The 8446-nt window shown below is 34.1% G+C and overlaps 1 pseudogene; it reads left to right on the plus strand.

The window, feature by feature from the left end:
• The first annotated feature begins 4375 nt into the window (after nucleotides 1-4375).
• On the plus strand, nucleotides 4376-4447 carry LOC114097280 (small nucleolar RNA U3; annotated as a pseudogene).
• Nucleotides 4448-8446: the final 3999 nt, after the last annotated feature.

Raw genomic sequence — 8446 nt, forward strand, 5'->3', positions numbered from 1 at the left:
TAAGAATACAAGAATTTTTGGGTTCTTTTTCAGATGTCAGTTCCATGAAAGTCATTTTTTTTATATAAGAAGGATTTTGGCAAATCAATATAGATCTTTTAGTTTGGAAATCAAATGATGAGATGGGGGTGTCAGCTCATCTGTATTCCATAATCACATCCCATTAACCACATCTCACAGCCATAGTCCATTATCACTGGATTATCTTGAGAACTATTAAAAGAGGCTAATTTGGCTTCAGTTTTTAAAGAATAGCCAACATTGCTGAAATCAGAGTTTCATAAAAAGGAAAAGCATTTGGTGTTTTAAAAGAAAACATTTCACAGAGGAAAAGGATAGTCAACTCTGAAAAGGACAAGATCCTAATAAATACCTAGTAAAGATTGATAGTATTTAAATTGAATTTTCTAGGCTCAGAGCATATATCTACAGAATAGGTTCTTTCCCTAGTCTACCATTTTATTTTTACACCTCTGTTTTACATTCAGCACCAGTCATGTATAGATATGCATAAATGTCCTTAATAATTTAGATTTTCACAGAAATTGAAAATATTGTATTTTAATACTAAACTTATTAATATTATTTCCATTAAAATATAAAAAAACAAATCTTAGCATAGCTTCTAAATATTCGTTCATAACAGAAAAATTTGCCAGTGAAAAATGTTTTCTGTTGCCAGGTGTGGTGGTACATGCTTATAATCCCAGCAGCTCAGGACACTGAGGCTGGAGGATCCAGAGTTCAAAGCCAGCCTCAGTAATAAGAGGCTTTGAGCAACTCATTAGACCCTGTCTCTAAATAAAATGCAAAAAGGGCTGGGGATATGGCTCACTGTTTGAGTGTCCTTGAATTTACTTGAATTCAATCCCTGATACAAGAAAAAAAAAAATTGTTGATGTTGTTTTTGCATTTTAGGTAGTTTAATTTTAAAAATAACAGAATATTTGATGGATTTTTTAAAATAAATTTTTGCATTTCACAAAACATGCATTTCTTAAAATGCTGAAAGTCAAGAATTCTAATCATTTATAACCCTCTTGGTAGAAAAAGGACTAGTGTATAAATAAATGACTGCTCATTCAATACCATACAACACCACTGTATTAATTTTGTTGTTTGTCTCTAACAAAGATTAAAATTGTGACTGTCATTCATGATGAATGTTTTTTTGTTTAGATTACAATTTTAAATAAAGCTCTCTGCATGTCTAAGTTTTCATAGTCTACTGATAACCATATATTTCACATCTGTAAATATCATTCTGCCTTAATTTCTCAGGCTGCGTGTGTGTGTTTGATGTGTATATATTTACAAATCAGAACTTTTGAAGTAAGATAGAAACAAAGATCTACTTAGGAATACTTAATTTTCTTAAAATCCTTGTAAATAAAAATTTAAAACCCTTCATACTCAGGGACATTTTTCTCCCATTTCTCTCCTCCTTCCATAACTGAGTCTTATGCCTCCACATCAACATTCTGGCACATCTCTAATTATAAGGAAGACTACAGTTCTTTCTTTGCTTCATATTTAGAAGCTATTTTTAGATGATGGCTTTCATATGCATGTCTTTCTTTTGCTAAGTGATTCTTTCATCTAAAATCAGAGATAAAATTTCAAGCTAAAGTTACCTAGCTAAAAATGCAGAGGAATGCAGTACTTTATATTTACATCATACGAAGTAGCAGGAAACATGTTAGTGTTGGAATATGACCAAGAACCAAGTTAAAAAATCAAGAGAGAAAAAAATTTCACATTTTAAATATATCCTGTGTTTGGATATGCTGACCTTTTTTCGTGGGGGAAATGCAGGTTGTGAAGTTCTGGATCAAAATATCCAAGTCAAATTTAGATATTGAAATTTTCTCTTAACAAAGATAGATTTCTTATTTCTGGATTCATAAATTTCTTTCTACATTCTGGATATTGACTACTTCTTTCATTTCCAAATAGTCTGCCTTATTGAAGATTCCAATTATTCCTTAATGTGACTGAGGAATAATCTTGATGGTACAGCAGGCTCAGCAATCAATTACAACCAAAATTCAGTGTGTTGCTGTTAGAATGAGGGAAAGATGATGAGAATTATCTGCCTGTGTCTAAAAATATTTTTAATCTAATTAAATTGCTCTATAATTCAAAAGTTAGATTTGCTTTCTAGTTTATAGTTGTATTTTAAGCTGTGACTTTACATCTTTTCATTCAACATATAGTTTACCTGAATTAATCAATAGCTCAAACAAAGAAATGAAACGGGTACAAGAAAATTGTCTATATGTGGTCATTTCAGTTTAATTTATTGGATGAAATTTCCAATAGCAGCTTAGTTCAACTGCATCACTATCAATGAACATTAAAAAAGTTCTCCAAGTTCAATATGCAATCTAAGCCTCAAACCAGAACATAAATTAAACTAATGGTATTTTTTTCTCATTGCATTAGCTTGATTTAAGTAGGACCTGAAATATTTCTTGTAGCAGATAATTCCAGTTCATCTTTCCAATGAGCAAACAGAACCAAGTTCTTTTGTCAACCTACAGAAAGAGACACATTTATGGTTATCATACATCATTTGACTCACTTTCGTTTTTTTGGTTCAAACTTTAAATCATTCTCTATTATCTAGTATAAAATAGATGTTGGCTTTAACTGTAGGGTGGCAAATTAATATAAAAGCAAGTTAAATTTTCAATTCTCCTGACAGGTGTCTCTCTTCCAAAGGAGTGAAATATTTGTCAAAACATATTTAAAATTGTTTTTTTAAATCAGATTTTGAAAGCACCATCTCCTGAATTTAAAGCAATTATTTCAATGACCATTTGTCAATTCCCTTTTCCTATGCATCTTTCCAGCATATGTTTATCTGACCCCATTCTGTCCTGCCAAGGGCTTCATTGCTGCCCAGCAGGATATAGAAATTGAAAAGAAAAGTATAAAGTTGATTGAAACATACATGTGCTGCAAGAAAACCAGAATCTAAAAGTATTTTTCCCTAGAAAAAGGATCCTGTCAATTTGTCTCCTGCTTATTTTAGGCTTAATTTTAAATTAAGAGAAAGAGTTCTCCACCGCCTGTGTTATTACTTAATACTGAACTGAAAAGGCATAAAATGTCCTCTTTCTTATAAGGGAAATAAAAGATAATAAACAAAGTAGAAACATAATTGGTATAATACAGCACAGACATTTACTAAAACCAAACTCAATATCCAAGAATTCTTTAATTTAAGAATAATGGATTAAAAAAATAAGGTCTTTCTAACATATAATGTCATTGCCTTTTTTTTTAAAGAGAGAGAATTTTTAATATTTATTTTTTAGTTATTGGCGGACACAACATCTTTGTATGTGGTGCTGAGGATGGAACCCGGGCCGCATGCATGCCAGACAAGCGCGCTACCACTTGAGCCACATCCCCAGCCCCTCATTGCCTTTATTCTAAGAGGAGCATCTCCAATGAAAACACACACACACACACACATATCTTTGGTAATGGTCCTTTGAATATAATTTTTATTCATCCTGGGAAAAATATGTTATCATGACAGATTTTCTTTAGTTATTCATTCTTCCTACATTCTGCACAGTTCTAAAAATACAAAGTGTGTATTATTTTAAACCAATGTATCTTTGCTAACTGTGTAGTTTACCTGACTAAGCTCAAAGAAAAAAAAAAAAGTTTTGGATGTGGAACTAATTTTTCAAACAGGGAATTTCCTTGCTGCTAGTTTTTGTTTGGTGGATTCTCATCATTCCCAAGATCCTGTGATAGATCCCAGAATCAGGACCACTAAAATTTTTTCAAAACTGAAATAGTTACAATTTTCATTGTAAATATTGGCTTGCATCTTATTCATTTAACAAGTTCATTAATTTTTTTATTTGTTCTATTTAGTTATACATGACAGTAGACTGCACTTTGACACCTCATACATAAATGAAGTATAACTTCTCATTCTTCTGGTTGTCTGATGTAGAATTACACCACTCATGTAGTCATATGTGCACATAGGGTAATAATGTCTGATTCATTCTACTATCCTTCTTACCCCCACACCAGCTTCCTTCCCTCCACTCCCCTCTGCCTAATTCAGAGTACCTCTATTATTTCCTACTGCCCACCTTTATTGTGAATTAGCCTCCACATATCAGAGAGAACATTTGGCCTTTGGTTTTTGGGGATTGGCTTATTTTGCTTAGCATGATATTCTCCAGCTCCTATCAAATTACCCTGTCCCATTTCCATTATGTTGCTTCTAGCAAAGCTTAAGCTAAAATACACACAACATAGGTATTGACACAGTCTCCTCTATTCTCCACAGTTTACCACCCTTTCTTTAGGAACATCTAATCCTACTAGATTTTCCCCTTCAAAGACTATACTTTCAGGGATCATTTCTATAGTATGTTACTAGATTTTCCCCTTCAGAGCTCAGTCTTAAGATTCTTTTTTGTATTTCTAACCAATATTTCAAATTAAACATAAAAATACTTGCTTAATTGATTTTAATTTGTTCTATCTTACCTTTGTTGGGAGCCAAAATTCTTCCCTGGGAATGCCTTTGAAGTCCAGTTCTAAGACTTCCCTGCCAATTCTGAGGAAAACCCCATCTAAGTCTATTAAGAGCCACCCAACAGATTTCCACTATAGCTAAAAATATCTCCCACAATTCTGAGATGACCTGGGAAAGATGGGGTCCCTATTTTAATAAAAATAATAGGGTATAGGGATCGTGGAGAGCCAGAGATTCCAAGAGTTATTTACACAACTTGCTATGGTTTAGATGTGGTTTACTCATGTATTGGAAGCTTGCTCTGGTATGGCAATGTTTTGAGGGGATAAAGCCTTTAAGAATTAAAACCTGTTGGGAGACAATTAGGTCCTTGAAAATACCACTCTTGGAAGGGATTGAGTTGTCCAATGGAGTTCTCTTTCTTGTGGGACTAGATTAGCACTCACAAGGGGTACTTAGTAAGTGTCCAGGAAACTTACCTGAATCCTTCTTCTGCACATGCTGCTTACTGCTTCAATAACTTTCCCACCATGTGGTGCCATCTTTCATGTTGTAATACTATTTGACTTGCCTTACGTCCTTGTTGAGAACCAGAAGGTCCTCACTGGAGGCTAAATATATGGGGTCATCTCACCTTGGACTTTCAGTCTCCATAACTACATGCTAACTAAACTTGTTTCTTTATAAATACCCAGTTATGGTACTTCATTAGCAATGCAAAATGGACTGAGACATAGTGATATCTGAGAAAGTTTTAGAAGACTTTCCTAACAAGAATATACCCATCCAATCCCAGAGGCTAGCCAATCAGTTACTATTCTTGACAGGAAGAAACTTAATATGTTGGAGAAAGCCTGATAGAGAACTCAGTTCTGCCTAGGTGTGAATAACAGATGCTTTGTGAATTGCAATGCAAATTTGGACAAATTACTAAACTTTTGTGATATAATTACTTGTTCAAAAATGATATTATAATCTTAACTTGAAAATTGTGTCCTAATATAGGCAATGTATAAAACTATAAAGTATATGAAGTATTTAGTCAATTGATTCTGTTATTATTATTAATAGTAGCAGTCCTATGTTCTAGTACCTTAGTGACAATGACTCTGCAACATTGCTCTTCTTGCATTTTAGATGGATTTGAGGCAGCAAAAGATCTCTTGTTATGTGGCAGTAATCACAAAGTAATTGAGAGTAAAAGGATGAGGAAAGAAAATATCTTAAAATGTATACACAGAGAAGTATCAAACACTACAAATTTCAATATATTGGTATTAAAATGAAAAGTAGAGGTAAAACATTATTAAGTTTTATTATGAGTCAAGGATGCTATATATTTATATAGCATGCATTGATTAATAGAATATTTTCATAATCATCTAAGATGAATATCTCATTTTACAAATTAAAAAAAAACTTAAACTTCAGAAAAATTTAATTAAATTTATAAGTTCACATACATACTAAAAGTCCAGTCTTGATTCCTTCTAGGCAGGGATCAAGTGCTACTTCTACTTAAACTTGAACTATTCATAATGAGTTTTTCCCTCCTCTGTAAAATGTCTGCAATAACTGTTACCTTCAGTGGAGTGACATGAGAATAAAATTGCATACAGTATCTGAAATGGCAACTTATTACTACAGAAAATATTTACTTAATATTCCACAAAAATGTTGCCAGATTTATAAACCCTATGAAGTCCCTGATCTTTATTACATTCTGACCTCATGCCTTGTATTGTTTAATCCTGCCATTTTAACTTGTTCATTTAGCAAATATATTTTACCCACCTATTACATCCTAGATACTCACCTCAGTGCCACAGCTCCACCTCAGGGAATTCTAATTCATGAATGGAAGGAAAGATAGAATTGAAAATTACAGCTCAAAATGCTAAGAGACATAATGAAACATAAATTAGGCTTTGTGGGAACACTGCAAAGGTCTGCCTGAGAAACAGAAGCCTCTCATAGAAGAAGAGATATGTGAACTATCATTCAACAAAGATTATTTGCCACATTAATAAGTAAAGAGTTCTGAGCTAAAACTGGAAAAAAATGGCTTCTCTATAAAGAGCCACTGTGCCTTGGCATGAACCCTGTGATAATTTCCTTGGTGATTAGTCAGGTTTTGGCAAGACCTGAAAACTGGAATCCAAGTACATGCATTTTGAATGAATGATTTTATTTGTATGTTGCCAGAGATTGTACATGAAAGTGATGAGTGATTATGAGAAAATGTCAATGAGTGGTGTTCATGAATGCCTGGGGAGTTAGGTTAATTGTAAAGGCAAATTTCTTAAGTGGGCCCTCACCAACAACCCATTCTAATCCCTGGAATCTAGGCACAGGTTGACTTTAAAATAGGAATTTTCTAGAAGGACCAAATGTACCTTCTAAGCAGAGAATTTTATTAGCCTGGTGGCAGAGAAGAAAGTTGTAGAGATTCAAAGCATGGACAGAACTCTGTGTGCTATTGATGAGTTTAAGACTGCAGGTGAGGAGGGATGAGGGCAGCCTCTAAGAGCCAAGAGCAGCTCCCAGCTGACAGCCAGCAAAAAACCTGTGACCTCAGACCTGCAGTCTCAAAGAACTGAAGTCTGGCAACAACCTGAATGAGCTTGGAAGCAGATGCTTCCCACAATCCTGCAAATAAAAGCACAGCCAGGCCAACACCTTGATCTTGGCCTTATGAGACCCCTAGCAGAGAACCCAGCCAACCCACTCAGACTTCCTACCTACAGAAACCCTGAGATAAAATCATAGATGCTGTTTTATGTCACTATATTTTTGGTAATTCATTACAGAGCAATGAAAAAAAAGCCTTAATATATCTGAGCATTTTCCAAAGTCTATTAAAAGGCTTTTATGTTTCATGTTTTGGAATAGCTATTAGATAAAGTACTTAATATAAGTTAAAAAAATGGTCCCTCCTTTATTGGGAGGGTGAGGCAGCAAAGGTATATACTTTGTCCTCAAGTGATAATTAACAGCCCCCACAAAAGTCATTTTTTCCTCTCAGTAAAGTAGGGCACAGTTTTTGAGGTACTCTTGGATTTGAGTTTTCAGTCTCTGAAGTGAATTTCAGAGGCCAGTAGGGCCTTTCCTCTTCCAAGCAAAAATGCAAGTGATTCAGAGTCTGGAACCCATGACTCCCTGGTGTAACATTGCCTGGGCTTCTCTACTTGCTCTACTGAAAATAAAAAGTTAAATTAGGTGCCGACTATTGGTCATAGTCTAAGTGACAACATTTTTTCAAGTAGATATTATTTAGCCACAATGACTTCACATGAAGGAACAGAACCACAGTTTTCAAAATAGGAGTAAATTACATCCAGATTCTCCTTTTGAAGGAACCTAAAGTAAGAAAAAGGATTACAGGTAAAGAAAACAAAATATGCAATTCACAAATATGATCTAAGGACTATATTCTTCATAGATGGTAAGAAATTAAAATGGAATTTTGGTAAGAGATTAAGAAACAAAATCCAAGAGATAACCAGGGTCAGGTTATATAAGGCCTATAAAGGCCTTATACAGAGGATTTTGGCCACAGTATGGCAAAAAGATGATAGAGGCACAAGAATGCAAGTGGGATAAATAGGAGTCTAATCATAGCAATCCAGATGAAAGATGATGCTGACTTGGCTCAAGGTATTTACAGTGGTCATAAACAGACACATTCAAGATCTATTTTCTTTATGTGTATATTGGGCAAGCACTCTACCACTGAGCTGCATCCCCCAGCCCTTTTCATTTTATTTTTTTTAATTTTGAAATAGGGTCTCAATATCTTGTTGTTATGGTTTGGAATATGTGGTATTCCCAAAAACTCATGTGTGAGACAATGCAAAGAATGTTCAGAGGAGAGATGATTAGATTATGAAAAGTGTAACCTCATTGTGGATTAATCCACTTGAATGAATT

Source organism: Marmota flaviventris, chromosome 5 (genome assembly GCF_047511675.1).
Source record: "Marmota flaviventris isolate mMarFla1 chromosome 5, mMarFla1.hap1, whole genome shotgun sequence".
NCBI lineage: Eukaryota > Metazoa > Chordata > Mammalia > Rodentia > Sciuridae > Marmota > Marmota flaviventris.